This window comes from Mustela nigripes, chromosome 11 (assembly GCF_022355385.1).
Source record: "Mustela nigripes isolate SB6536 chromosome 11, MUSNIG.SB6536, whole genome shotgun sequence".
NCBI lineage: Eukaryota > Metazoa > Chordata > Mammalia > Carnivora > Mustelidae > Mustela > Mustela nigripes.
The window spans coordinates 31,853,861-31,868,363 of NC_081567.1; the positions used below are offsets into that span (position 1 = coordinate 31,853,861).

Here is a 14,503-nt window from a genome sequence, read left to right on the forward strand (position 1 = left end):
GCCTGGTTGGCTCAGTGGGTTAAGCCGCTGCCTTCGGCTCAGGTCATGATCCCAGGGTCCTGGGATCGAGTCCCACATCCGGCTCTCTGCTCGGCGGGGGGCCTGCTTCCTTCCCTCTCTCTCTGTGATCTCTTCCCTTCCTCTCTCCTACTGTGATCTCTCTCTGTCAAATAAATAAATAAAGTCTAAAAAAAAAAAAAAAAAGAAAGAAAAAAAAAAAGAAAAACGAATTCAAGGCACCTATCTCTTCTCCACACACTGCCCTCGTTAGAGGTGGCCGCCAACGACGAGGCGGGTGTCTCTGGCTTGGCTTAAAGTCAAGGGAAGGTCATCTGGCTGGCCTCTGCCTACCCAAAGAGGAGGGAAAATTCGCTCAGGTTTGGGGCTGTTGGTATAGTTTTGACGTCTTTCTAAAATAACCTTCGTGCTGCTTTATTCATTCCAGTGGGTGTTTCATAACCGGTGACAGCTTTGCCCTTTAATTGCTGAGGGATTTTAATTTGGCGCTGCTGTTTGCTGTTCGAAGTGATTTACCTCGGTTCATAAACACCTGCATCCCAGGGACTTAGAGCTCGAAAAGCAAACTTGCCGGCTGTGTGACTCCAAGGTGTGCATACACACACGCACGCACGCACACTTTCAGCTGGGACCGTCTATCTGACGTCGTGAAGCGCATATCACCTTCAGCATTGGCGTGTAATTGCTTACCTAATACTGTCCTCCAGACCAAATTGCTTTTCTTACTGAAATAAATAACTTTTCCAGTAAGATCTCTTATCACTATTAATGGGAAACAGGCATGATTTTCCATAATCGGCAGGAAGAAGCAGCTGACCCTGAGGCTTGTTTCATCTTATTTAAATGGGAGATCAGCAGGAGTTCGAGACAGAGGACGGTGAGCCAGACTGTCGCTAGGAGCCATCGGGGAAGGGGAAGGAGCTAAAAAAGGATCTTCGGCCACAAGATTTGCAGTTCTTTAATGTCTGGTCCGACAACCCTCTGGAATGATCCTTCGTGCCCCCAGGATGGCACACACTACCCTCTTTGAGAAACACCAGTCTTCCTATTTGGGATGACTTCTTTCATTCTATTTTTCGTAATACTCTCTTGGAAAATCAAACCTTATGTTCAAAGACTTCTTCTAGCATCAGCTTGGAAAAGCTGGTCATCACATCGCTGAAAAACCAAAATGAATAAATAGTGATAACAGAAAAAGTTGATCTCACCTGGGTTTTTTTTTTTCCTTTCACTTTTCTTAATATGGCCACCAGAAAATTTTAAATTGTGTGTGCAGGGGCACCTGGGTGGCTCAGTGGGTTAAGCATCGGACTTCGTTCGGCTCAGGTCATGATGCTGGGCGTCCTGGGATCGAACCCCATGTCGGGCTCCACATTCAGCAGGGAGCTTGCTTGTCCCTCTGCCTCAGCTCATTTTTTTCTCTCTCCCTCTCCAATAAATAAATAAAATCTTTAAAACTATATAAATAAAGACACTGTACATGCAGGTTGCATCCGTGGCTGGGGCTGTAATTTCGTTGGACAGTGTGACTGCTTCTCTCTGAAGCTGTAGCACAATCCCCAGGTTGGGAGTCCGCAGGGACGGAAAACGGAAGGGAGAATGAAGAACTAAGAAAAGTCTTCAAATGTCCCCTTCCTAGTCCCTACTCCACCCTTCGATCAAAGAATCTCAGATGCGCACGACACCTTAAAGTTTACCAAGCTCACAAGTCAGCCAACCGGCAGCCCAGATCCCTATAAAGGCAGGGCACTTAGTGGACATGCCCCTTGGGTTAATAAAGTAACTCTCTGTGTGACCAAGAGTGACACTGGGAGCCAAACATCCCAGGTCGAGCAAAAAACAGGTTTATTTGAAAGGAAAAGTGCACCATCCAACCTGGGTACTGCACTGGCTTCCTGTGAAATGCCAATAGAGTATTACCCCCACCTTAAAAGACCACCAGAGACGTGAGTCAAAGCCACTCAGCAAGGGTCGTTTATTGCAGGTTCGAACCTGGACCTCTGCGCCGCTCGTTGCCGATAACGCCGAGAGGTCCAGAGCTGGGTTGGTGCAGGGTTTTTATAAACAGATACAAACAAGTTTCGGGTAGGGCTGTGCTAATTGGTTGACAATTTGAACAGGTATACCTGGCGCCAGTGGATTGGGTCAGGGGGACCCGTGTACACAAGCAGGGGTCTGCGCGAAAGCTGACAAAGCATGACAAAGCAATCTTACAGAAGCAGATCTGGCGGGTTAGCCCGCGCACACGCGCGAAAAAGCAAGCGTTCGTACAGAAGCGAAACTAGCTGGTTAGAAATGCACTTGGGGGGGGGGGCATTTTTTTGGTCTCTCACCTGTAGCCACAGCAACAAATGACCAGCAACTGGGCAGCTTAAAACAAAAGAGGAAACTTATTCTCTCACAGTTCTGGAGGTGAGACATCCAAACCCAGGTGTCAGCAGGCCTGGTTCCCTCCGAGGCTTCTCTCCTCGCGCCTGGTGGCCGCCGCGATCTTTGGCCCTTCCCTGGCCTAGTGTCCATGCCCCTCCCAGTCCTGTCTCTTTCACTGTCATCACACAGTGGTCTCTTCAGTGTCCCCTCCTCTATCTCTGTGTGTTCTCCCTTCTCAAATTCACCATTCATTGAATTTGGGGGCAAGACCAACCAAATAATCCAGAATGATCTTATCGCAAGATACTTAATGACCCCTGCAAAGATCCTTTCTCCAAGCAAGGTCCCATTCACTTGTTCTGGGGAGGGATAGGCCTTTTGGGGGGGCTGCCCGTCAAGGCATCGCGGGTACCCAACACAGTCATCCCAGGTAGGAACCGCTTTCAGTCCAGAGCAGGAATAGTGACCAGGGGGTGTGAAGCATTTGCTGCGGGCCTGGCACGGTGCAAAGTCACGTCCACTTCTTAGCTCATGTATCCCATTCAGTTTGCTCGGGCTCAGCACGTGAAAGCGTGGCTGACACTTCCCCGGGGCTGTGCACAACAGTGACACGTGAATTAGTAAGTGGCACCATCTGGACGCAGATGGGAGCACGCGCCCTCCTGCCTCCGCCATCCGTTCTCCTGTGACAGTCCATAATCTGATCGCTCTAAAGGATGGGAGGGGACAGCCCTGCTTCAGCAGAGGCGTCCCTTTTATCTTCTCCAAGGCTCTCCTTCAGGTGGGGGCAAAGTTTCAGAAATGAACTGTGGTTTGTTTCTTTAAATTCCTGTAATGATGTAAAGTGTGGTGTTTGCTCATGGGGGCGGGGGGGGGGGGGGGTCAGGGAGGGGGTTGGAAATAAACCTTTTCCAAAGCTGAAGATTTTCAACAACACTTGCACCAAGTAGAAGCAATAGTAGCAAAATAATAACAACAGTGACAAGAAAGGCAGGTGGCCCCACCGCCATGCCAAATCCTTCTGGGGCTGGCCTTCTGCAGCCTGGGGCTAAGGGAGACACAGCCGGAGCCCTGGGGGAGCTCACAGCCCCGAGGGGAAGGCGGGGGAGCGGAACGGGGACCAGGAGCGTGCAGGAGCAGCCTGACAGCGATCTGAGGCCTCACGACCAGGGAGAACAAGCTTGCAGGTGAGAAACTCAGATCCCGCCCCCGACTAAGAATATTCCTTGGGAATGGCTCTAGTACACAGAAGCGCAAATGCACGTGGGGACCCTCCGAGTTGTCAGATGCGGTCTGAGCTCCTCGCACGCGTCACCTTGATTAAAACCCTGCAGCCACCCCAGTCGCCCAAAGCGATCACCCACAGCCTCTTCCAGCCCGCTCACAGCCTCCCGTGGTCAGACCGTTTGGGGCAGGCTGCCAAAGCTCCCCCGCCCCCGACGTGTGGTCACCACAAAGGAAAATATTGAAAGTCCCGGTCCTTGAGATTTTCCTTCCCGATGCACATTTCTGGTGCTGCAGAAAATATTTTGACATCTGCTCATAGCCGGCTCTAACAAGTACCTTTTCTCTTCCTCATGCTATATGAAATGTGAAAATTAAACAGAAGGAGCAGCCCTCACAGGGAGGACTGGAAGGACAGGACAGTCACTGCGCAACTCAGGGACCAGACCGCCGCCACTCTGCTGGGTGACCTCGGATGAGCAACAGTGCCGCTGCCTCAGTTTCTCCATCTGGTATAAGGCAATAATCAGACCGTCGTAGGAATGAAAGAACTGGACGTAACAAAGCAGGATTCAATGAACGTCTGTGCAGAGCCAGCTCTGCCGCTAGAGGAAAAGCAGACACAGAAAATGGGCAAAGGAATGGGCATGTCTATGTTCCAATAAAACTCCATTTATAAAAGCAAACCATGGGCCAGGATTTGGCTTATGGGACTGCAGTGTGCTGACAGCAGGCCTGGCTTCAAATCCCATTTGTGCCTCTTAGAAGCTGTGTGAATTGATACAAGTTACTTAACCTCTCTGATCTTCAGCCTTCTCATCTGTAAACTGGTGTGAATAACAGAACCTACCTCTTGGGGCTAAAGGAAAGACCTGTGAGATACTGCTTGCAATCCCACAGGGACCGGCACATGGGAAAGATGCAGCAGACATCAGCCCCTCCTATTGCTAATTCAAACTGCTGCCTCTCCTGAAGTCTTTTGGGCAGGGTCAGCCCTGACTCCCGCAGCCCACCTTCCAGCACTCATGGGACTGCAGGGGAAGCCTGCTTGTTTCTTCACCACCCTCTACCCATGAGCAACTTGAACCTACAACGGCACTGCCTGGCATACAGTAGGTGCTCAATAAACACCATTAGAATAAATGCCTACATGGACCCTGTTCCTAAGTCCGAAGTTGAACCAAACCCAAACATGAATTTCACCTCCCAAACAAACCTTGAAAAAGCCAGGCGGAGGTGAATAAATAAATACTCTTTGAATGGTCTGCCTTGGCCTCATAAAAAACCAGAGTCAGATGTGGAAAGAGTGGGCAAGGGAGACACAAAGGTATGCTTAGAGCCACTCAGCAGGTTCAAGGCAAAGGAAGGAGTGGAATCCAGAGTTTGTTCCCAGGCTCCTGGCTTAGTCACCGTATCCCTCTCCTTTCTCCTTCATTCTGCCACCCCTCGGACAAATGTCCCCCCAACCCAGGTGGGGTTTCACTGATGCTGGTGGGCTAGACAGGCGAGCCCAGATTTAATGTCTTCTGCTTGATCATCCCAGCCAACGCTGAATTTCTCCAGTTTAGCCCACCACCCTGCCCAGCCATGGCTTGAAAGTACATTCACTCACAAAGTGAAACCACGGAACCAGGGCTGGGGTGCTAATGGAATTGGAACACAGGAGCAGGGCGGGGAAGTAGGAGGCTCTGACTTAGTACAGATGCCCCTTCTCAACTTATCCTCAGGATCCAGAACCTCCTGTCTCTCACTCTAATAATAAAGACAAATAGCAACTAAATCATCAAGGCTATATGTATCATGTGACAGCTCTGGGCAGATAAGATCTGGTTTAAGCTTCACAACAAGGAGGTAACAGAGCCCCACTCCAAACTGTAGCAAGACACATAGCTTTGGCACTTAGGTAAGAGAGGAGATTTCCCAGCCTCCCTTGCAACCAGGTATGACCATGTGACCATCTCTGACCAATGGGAACTAAACAGAGCTGCTGAGTTTCCATGTCCTCTCCTTCAAAGGAGATGCTAGTCCCCATTCCACTGGTGTACTGCTGGGGAGCCCACTTGGCCATGCTGATATTAGCAGAGTAACAAAGCAGAAGGGATCTGGGTCTCTGAATGACTTCATGGAGGTGCCACCTTGAAACACTCACCTTGACTCTTGTGTGAGAGACCAAATAGACTTCTATATACTTAAAACCGCTGTTTAGGGGCCTCTTTGTTACAGCCTTGTACCCTAACTAATATAGCCTTAGTACCCTAATAAGTGTGTCTGTCTGGCAGATGAGGGACTGAGTCTCAAAGTGATTAAGTTACTTGACCAAGTGCATGCAGATAAGATACAGCCAGTCGGGGACAGAACAAGGCTGTGTTTGACCCCAAGGTCTGTGTCCTTCTCCTAAGTCCCAAAGCCTCTCAACTGCAAGGCTCATGCTGCATGCACTTCAATGTATGAAGTCCTTCCACGTACAAGCACACTGTTTCAGAGCTTTGCTCTAGCCTGGTGAAGGAGGTTACTCCTTTCGTTTTACAGATGGGGAAACTGAGTTCCCCCAGGATTAAGACATGTCCAAGCTTACACAGGTGGTGAGAGGCAATTCTGGGACCTGAACAGAGTCATCTAGCTTTAAAGGCAGCTCTCTGTCTAATGCTCTACAGCTGTCCAGCCATTTCAGTATCGACAGGAACCCCTAGAGAAAGGTCCTAGTACCTGCTCCTGAGGTCAAGCTGCTTCCACAAAATCACAGATGGCCAGCCATCTCTGCTGGGCTCCCCAGGAACAGACCCCGAGACAAGGTGTTCAAGGCAAGGCTCTCCAGAGAACAGAACCAATACGATACAGTATTAATGATAACAGACTGTCCCACACAATTCCGGAGACTGAGAAGTCCCCCTGTGTGCCATCTCTAAGCTAGAGACCCAGGAGAGTCAGCAGCCTACTCTGATGCTCTGAGGGTCAGAGAGCTGAGGGTGGAGATTCCACCCCAGGTCCAGGAGCACCGAGGCCAGGAGAGCTCTGCTGCAGCTCCGCGGTAAGGCAGCTCATTTCTCCACCATTCTGGTTCTGTGCAGGCCCTCGATGGACGGCGTGATGCCCAATCAACATGGAGGAAGGCCACTTGCTTTTCTCAGTCACACCCAGAAATCCTGGTTTTTTTCCAGCCATCTGGTGGCCCAATCAAGCAGACACATAAAATGAACCTTTGCGCAGGTTTTCTAGTGAACGTAGTTCATCTGGAAGGGGATGGCAGGTGTACGGGGAGGGAAGTGAGGCCGGGAGAGAGACAGACAGACAACCAAGCATGCATTATCCAGAAAGATCCCCTGAATACAAAATGGCGCTCAGTACCACTGGGTGACTCTCGGCAGACAGTGCTGAACGCCCCTCCGGCTCCCATCGAAGGGGTGAGGAATCTGCAGCCCTTGGTGGGGGGGCTGCTTCCAGTGGTGGCCACTCCCTGCACTTCCGGCCTTCCCATGCACAGCCAGATCGTGCCACTGGCCCCAAGGGCCCTCAGAGTACAAACACAGGAAGACAGGCATGTAGAGACGGACGCCAAAAGGAGGTAGAACACCAACACCTTCTGCCCTCTAGTGCTTGGAGGACACTGAGCGGGCAACTGGTCTACCTCTTTATAGCACAGAAGAGGAAAAGGAGCCTCATTCTGGATTGATCACTGATTGAGGCAGCTTTGATTTCAGAACCAAATCTTGCTTGATTTTAAGATTCTATTGCCTGTAAGATAGACAGTGAGGATTATAAACAGCTTTTCCAGCCTTAAAAAATATATATCTACATTAAATACACACAAAAGACATTTTAATTTCAGAGCTCCTAAAAGGTTTAAAAGCAAGCATCTCAAACTCTAGACAATAGGGCGTTATTGTCCTGCTGTCCAGATAAGCACATTTGCACCCTTCCCGACCCTCTGTCCCACTCTGGGCTCAGAAATGAGAGGTATTTTGTTTGAAAGTCTGTTCTGCCACTTAAGTTCTGTGATTTTCTATTTCCTTGCCACGTCTTTGTCATGGTAACACAATGCACATTTGCATTTCAAAAACCACCGCTACCTACTCCACACCTTAAAACCAGAATCACAATCCCACCCAACATTTATAAAGAGGCAGCTTCACCCCCTTTGTTTCCAGGTACCTCTTTTCAGAGGCAAAAAACAGATACAGACAGTGCCTTGTTCACTCTGTCCCTCTCTCTCAAATGCACTTTTATTAATCAGATGCAGTAGGGGCTGGCTAATTTTGTTACAAGGAGGAGAGTTAACATTTATTAATTGACTGTGGCTCCTAGACAATATATAATGGCTTTAGGTGTGTCATTTCTAGCAAGTTCCACAGCCCTTCCACCCACAAAAGAAACTAGATCTCAGCTCCCTTAATATCACCTGCCCAAGGTCGGGGGAGCTGGCAAGTGGCAAACCGAAGACGATGTTGGTAAAACTGCCTCCCGCCACAACTAGCATCTTGTCAGGGCTTTTTGCAACAGACAAAAACAGAAAACAGACAGAGGAGAGAGCAGGAGGAGGAGGAAAAGGCAAAGAGACTGAAAAAAAAGATCTACCCTCGGGGCACCTGGGTGGCTCAGTGGGTTAAAGCTTCTGCCTTCAGCTCAGGTCATGATCCCAGGGTCCTGGGATGGAGCCCCACATCGGGCTCTCTGCTCGGCAGGGAGCCTGCTTCCTCCTCTCTCTCTCTCTCTCTCTCTCTCTCTCTGCCTGCCTCTCTGCCTACTTATGATCTCTGTCTATCAAATAAATAAATAAAATCTTTAAAAAAAAAAAATCTACCCTCCACCTGTTGTCAGACCGGTTGAGGTCACTAAGGAAGGAAGGTATGTGCCCTCTGCTTCCTAGTTTCCAGAGGGAGAGATGGCATCATCCCAGCCAAAAAGGGAGAAACTTCCCCTTCCCTGTTCTCTACCCGTTTTTCCCACTTAAATATTCCCCAGCCTACATCGGCCAGCCAAAGTCCCTGGTTTCCGAGATTTGTTATCTGTTCTCTGGTTCATTTAACTGAGCCTGTTGTTTTTTATTAGCATTGTCCTCTGTCTTTCACTCTGGGAAAGTTTTAGAGAATAGTAAATCTGGTCTCTTTAGAATCCCACATGAATTTCTCAGACTCCGTTTTCCCACGTGGGGATAATAAAACTGGTCGCTATACATTGAGCTACTGAGCACAGCTCTCAGGCAAGCGTGGCCGGTGTAGGGCCAACTGAGCAGGCTCCTGGCTGCCCCCCCCCCCGCGCCCCGCCCTGCCATCCCTGTGCTCCCACCATTAAAGATTCATTCTTTTGGCTATTCAAAGTCATCTGTGAAAAATCTAATGATCCCGGGAGAAGTGATAGATACCTAAGATCTGGGGGTTCTTAATTCACATTTTTATGGTTCGAGAATGGGGGTGAGATGTGGACGCCATGGGCCTTCTGCCTACAGCAATGCAGACAGATGTGAAATCCTGCAGGACGTGTGGACCCCAGGGGGGGAGCCCCAGGAAAGAGGAGGGAGGGAGGAGGGACCCAGGGCTTAAGGGTTAAGGAGGGCAAAAAGATACGAGAGACAGTTAGTTTGTTGAACAATAATCCCGAGGTGAGGAGGAAGAAGAAAGAAGTTACCAGAATCTGGAGACAAGGACAGGTGTGAGCCGAGTGCTATCTGGACAGGAAGCTGTGACCTTTGGTCAAGAGATGCAGTGGAGCCTGATTGACTTTTCAATGAAGAAACAGAATTTCTTGAACTCACTGCCCCGTGCTCCTCCTGCTAATGATTCCGTTTTACAGATGAGCAAGATGGGCCTCAGAGAGACGAAGGCACCTGTCCAAGGCTACTGGAACATGGAAGAGCCAACACTGGAACCCAGTTTTCCTCTCCCAAAGCCCACAACCTCGATCCTTGACTGTCTCCCAGGACAATCCAAAGCAGGCTTGGATGAATGTGTCCCCAGGAACCTGGATAACTGGTTTGCTGTGACTCGGCTAAGACCAGGGTGCAAAATTTAGCTACCAAACTGCCGTGTTACCAAAGGGACGGCAGGAGAAGCGGATCCTGCGAGTGAAATCTACCAACGGGTGATATGTACTGGGCTCCAACCGGTGTCATTATCATCAGTCGTTAAGCAGAGACAGTCCCTGGCAAGTCTGTCCCAAGAGCACTGTAAAAGCTACTGAGCCTTCACCAATCCTGTCAGTCTCCCAGAACTGTAGGGAGGGAATGAAGCCCACCCAGGAGACTCACCCTTCGAGAGTGGTCGAGGCAAGGAATGAAGAACCGACTTCCTCCGTCCTGACCCTCCTCTCCCGGGGGGCCTCCAAGAGCCCTGCCTTCAGTCTCCCGACTGGGCCCAAGGCAGTGCCGGCCCCAGTTGGGGGAGCAGGGCTGCCTCCATGCTCTCCACAGTCAGCTGCAACAAGTCATCAACTTGGACCCACTTGGGCTGCCTTTCCCCCGGGTGGGGCTGCTGTGTGAAATGCCAACTGAGTATTACTCCCACCTTAAAAGACCACCAGAGACGTGAGTCAAAGCCAAGCAGCAAGGGTCGTTTATTGCAGGTTCGAACCTGGACCTCTGTGCCGCTCGTTGCCCGTTGCCGATAACGCCGAGAGGTCCAGAGCTGGGTTGGTGCAGGGTTTTTATAGACAGATACAAACAAGTTTCGGGTGGGGCTGAGCTGATTGGTTGACAGTTTGAACAGGCATACTTGGCGACAGCGGATTGGTTCAGGGGGCCCGCGCGCGCGCGAAACAAGCAAAGCAGTCTTACAGTCTTACAGAAGCAGAACTGGCTGGTTAGGCCGTGCAAGAGAAAAAGCAAGGGTTCGTACAGAAGCGAAACTAGCTGGTTAACAGGATAAAAATGCACTTCTAGCCAGGGGGGTTCTTTTGGTCTTTCACTGTGCACGCCCAGCCGATGGCCTCTGAATGCAAACCAAGCCCAGCACCGCAGGCAACGCTGCCATCGTGACACTAGAGCATCGCCCAGTGAGGGGAGTGCAGCCCAGGAGAGGGCAGAAGTCAAGGAGCAGCCCTTACCAGGAGGGCATCCGCCAGGAGGCTCTGCTGGAGCCGAGATCTTAAGGACGAGGTGGAGTGGACCGGGTGGAAGTGGGCCATGGCCTGCAGGGGGCCAGCAGCTACCCACGCACCAAGAGCCTCCATCCACGGTCACTGACGTGACACCGGGCACCAGGCCCAGGCGTTAACCCACCCGTCTCATTTAACCTTTCTGGCAACTAGGATGTAGGCAATGCTGCTGCACCACGTTGCAGGTGACCGAACTCAGGCTCAGGGACGCCAGTCACTTGCCCAGAGTCCCACAGCTACGAGCGGCAGCCCCAGGACCCCACAGAGCCAAGCTCCCGCATGTGTGTCCTTCTCTGCTAGCAAATAGCAGGTGCCCAACGCGAGATGGGTTTTCTCACTACCTAGGAACAGGCTGGGAAGGAAAGCAGAGAAGTGGGAAGAAGGATCGTCGTGGAATGGGAGCTCAAGAGGGTTCTCTTTCTCAAACTGTAGTGTCGCTCTGAGAGCCTGTCTCCGGAAGCATGGATGGAATCAGTGGTGGATCAGTGAAGGACAGCAAGCCTCCTCCCTCACCCCCGACACCGTGTCTTCAGCAGCGGAGGCAGCCTGGTGCCTGCTGTCTTCTTGGGGAACAGCAGAGCCGGTGCCAAGAATGAGGGGGGCAGAGCATGCAGTCTCTCCCAGGAGCCCCAAAGTCACTCCAGTCCCAAGGGCTGAGGACATGGCGGTTAAGGCATCAAGGACCTTTGTTTTTTGGGGTTTGTTTTTTTTGGTGGTGGTGGGTTTTTTTTTCAAGATTTTATTTATTTGACAGAGATCACAAGTAGGCAGAAAGGCAGGCAGAGAGAGAGGCGGAAGCAGGCTCCTTGCTGAGCAGAAAGCCCGATGTAGGGCTCAATCCCAGGACCCTGGGATCACGACCTGAGCCGAAGATAAAGGCTTTACCCCCACAGAGCCACCAGGCACCCCAGGTGCCCTTTGCTTCTATTAGAAATTCCGAGCGGTCTGCCCATGAGCCAGGGCACCCTCTGATCAGAACAGCGGCAGCTCCCCAAGTCCAGTGGGTCTCTCTGTACCTTCCAGACGGAGGCCAGCGGGGAAGGGGCCCTCCCAGTCCCCGGGGGGCCGGTGGGGGAGATGGCAGTGGCAGAAGGATAGCCCGTTCTCTTCCTGCAAATCACGCCATCTCATTCAGGAGGCCAAGAGCACTGGGGAGAATCTGAGATTCCACCCGAATGTCCACATGGGCATGGGGACAACAAGAGGGTACATCCCGGGGCCTCATGCCTCACGCTCCGTAAATATTGTTATTACCACTCCTATGAGTACCAACCACTGCTGCGGTCATATTACTGTCATTACTATGGAGATCACTGCACAACACAGAGACCAGACAAGATGACCCTTCTGAAGCACTTAGCACATAACAGAAGCTCAGTCAATAATATCTATGTTTATAATTACGATTACTCCACACAGACATTAACAAGACAACCGACATATTGGCAAAGGTGTCCAAGGAATCAAAATACATAGAGTTACAGAGCCAAAGTTTTCACTGACTAGAGGGCCAACCTAGCTTGTGCTAGCAAAGTAAAACAAAACTCAAATCAGACAAGGCAGTCTCTGCCAATGAGATTTGCTAACCAAAGCAGAGGCACCTATAGCCAACATATCCCTCAAATTAGCCCCACTATTTACCAAGGAGCCTCACTCTCTGCAGGGAACAGGATCCCAACACTCATTCGCTCACACGTTTATTCATTCAGGAAGGACTTCCTTGAAGTGGCTTGAGATGTGACCCAGCACCTTCATTTACAAGCGATGGCCCCTGGTGAAGTCTTGGATTCATGGTCCTCTCATGGGTAAGTTGAAGCAGATCCTTCCTCCCTTGTGGATTAGTCTATTTGCTTGTTTTCTGTCCTCATGATGCCCTGGCCTCTGGGATCTTATGGGCCTGGCCAGGGAGAGCTAATTCCTCATAGCAATTGACATGCCCTAGAGAACGTCTTTCATATGCAAACCCCCGCCGCCTCCTACACCCGGGCCCTGCCTGTCTCCACCTCAAGGCCTGGAACCACAGGCCCTCTGGCCATGCTGTATTGGCTGGTCTCCCACAGCAGCTTTAACATATTACCTCAGTGTGGTAGTTTTGGGCACCTGTGGGGCTCAGCCATTAAACATCTGCCTTTGGCTTGGTTCTTGGGGTACAAGAGCCCCTGAATCAGGCTCTCTGCTTGGTGGGGAACCTGCTTCCGCCTCTCTCTCTGCCTGCCTCTCTGCTTACTTGTGATCTCTCTCTGTCAAATAAATAAATAAAATCTTAAAAAAAAAAAAAGATTTTATTTATTTGACACAGATCACTAGGAGGCAGAGAGGCAGACAGAGAGAGAGGTGGAAGCAGGCTCCTCCATCCCAGGACCCTGGGATCACAACTTGAGCTGAAGGCAGAAGCTTTAACCCACTGAGCCACCCAGGAGCCCCATAAATAAAATCTTTAAAAAAAATTTTGTGGTAGCTTAAAACAACAGAAACTCGGTCTCCCACAGTGCTGGAGGCTGGAAGTCCAAAATCAAGGCACCTAGGAACGCTAATAAAGGACACTCCAGCTAACAGTCACACATTTGGCTCACGCGGGCCCTGTGCTCAGACCCTCGCGTGCATTCGAATGTGTCTGATGCTGTCGTGTGCGGGTGCTGAGCCGGCCTGTTCCAAGTCCCACCTGTCATTTACAGACTGTTGGACTGTCACCTCTCTGGGTCTCAGTTTCCCCACTTATAAATGGAGATAAGAAGGATCCAGGGCGGCGTTGCCAGTTTTATATTCTAGAGCTGGCCCCAACAATATATCCCCCCCACCCTTGCATGCTCTCCTGCGGTGCAACTCTCCACCAAGACCCAGGGTCCACCTCTCTGCCCTCCTCAATTTGCTTGGGGCCTATGATGCTCCGCCCCATAGAACACAGCAGAAGTAACCCTGGGCGGGAGACAAAGCCTTTCACTGGCCTGGCCGTGTGCAAATCCGCTGCCAGGTAGAAATGCAGCTACGTAAAGACCTTTTGGGGGGGGTGCAGAATGGCCCCCAAAGTCGTCCGGAGATTAATCCCCAGACCCTGTATGTTACCTTAAATAAAACAAGGGCTATCCGGATGTGATAAAGTTATGGACGTCTGGCTAGGGAGAGTATCCTGACCACCCAGGTGGGTCCAGTCTATCGGATGAGCCCTTAAAGCAGAGAACTTTCTCTAGCTCAAAGCACAGACATGCAGCAGAAAGAGAAGTCAGGGAAGTTCGGAGCGTGAAAGGGCCCACCGCTGCTGGAGGGGCCACGTGGAGAGGAGTGGGGGCAGCTTCTGGGGACCCAGGCCAGCCCCCAGCTGGAAGCAGGGACCCCACCTACGTTACTGTATTCAGCCAACGACCTGTAAGGACTTGAAGTGGCTTCACTCTCAGAGGCTCCAAAAGGAACAGCCCATCCACACCTTGATTTTTGGGCTTGTGAGGCTCTAAACCACGGCCTCTCTGAGCCAGCCGTACCCAAACTCCTGGCCTCTAGAACTGCGACTTGATGAATGCGTATTATGGAAGCTGCTACGCTGGTGGTAATTTGTCACAGGAAGACGCCACCATGCTGTGACAGAGTCACAGGGAGGTGTCCGGGAGGCTGAGAGCCCATGCAGAGAGCGGCCAAGAGCACCACGGCGCCTGGGAGCAGACTCAGCTGGCCCCACAGGGGCATCTGACCCCACCCCTGCACGGCAGACCCCAAGCCAGGAGCACCAGCTGAGCCCAGCCAGCCCACAGAAGTGAGGCAGACAAGGATCACGCCACAATGTTCGGCAGAAATAGAAACCCAGACTGTCTTG

At 51.2% G+C, this 14,503-nt stretch overlaps 1 long non-coding RNA gene across 1 annotated transcript in view; it reads right to left on the bottom strand.

The window, feature by feature from the left end:
* Positions 1-1,980: 1,980 nt before the first annotated feature.
* The window catches only part of LOC132026909 (uncharacterized), a 63,979-nt gene continuing 51,456 nt past the window's right edge, over positions 1,981-14,503 (bottom strand). The window contains exon 3 of the long non-coding RNA XR_009407035.1: positions 1,981-4,217. This is a non-coding gene — a long non-coding RNA (uncharacterized LOC132026909). The remainder of the gene's footprint in view (positions 4,218-14,503) is intronic.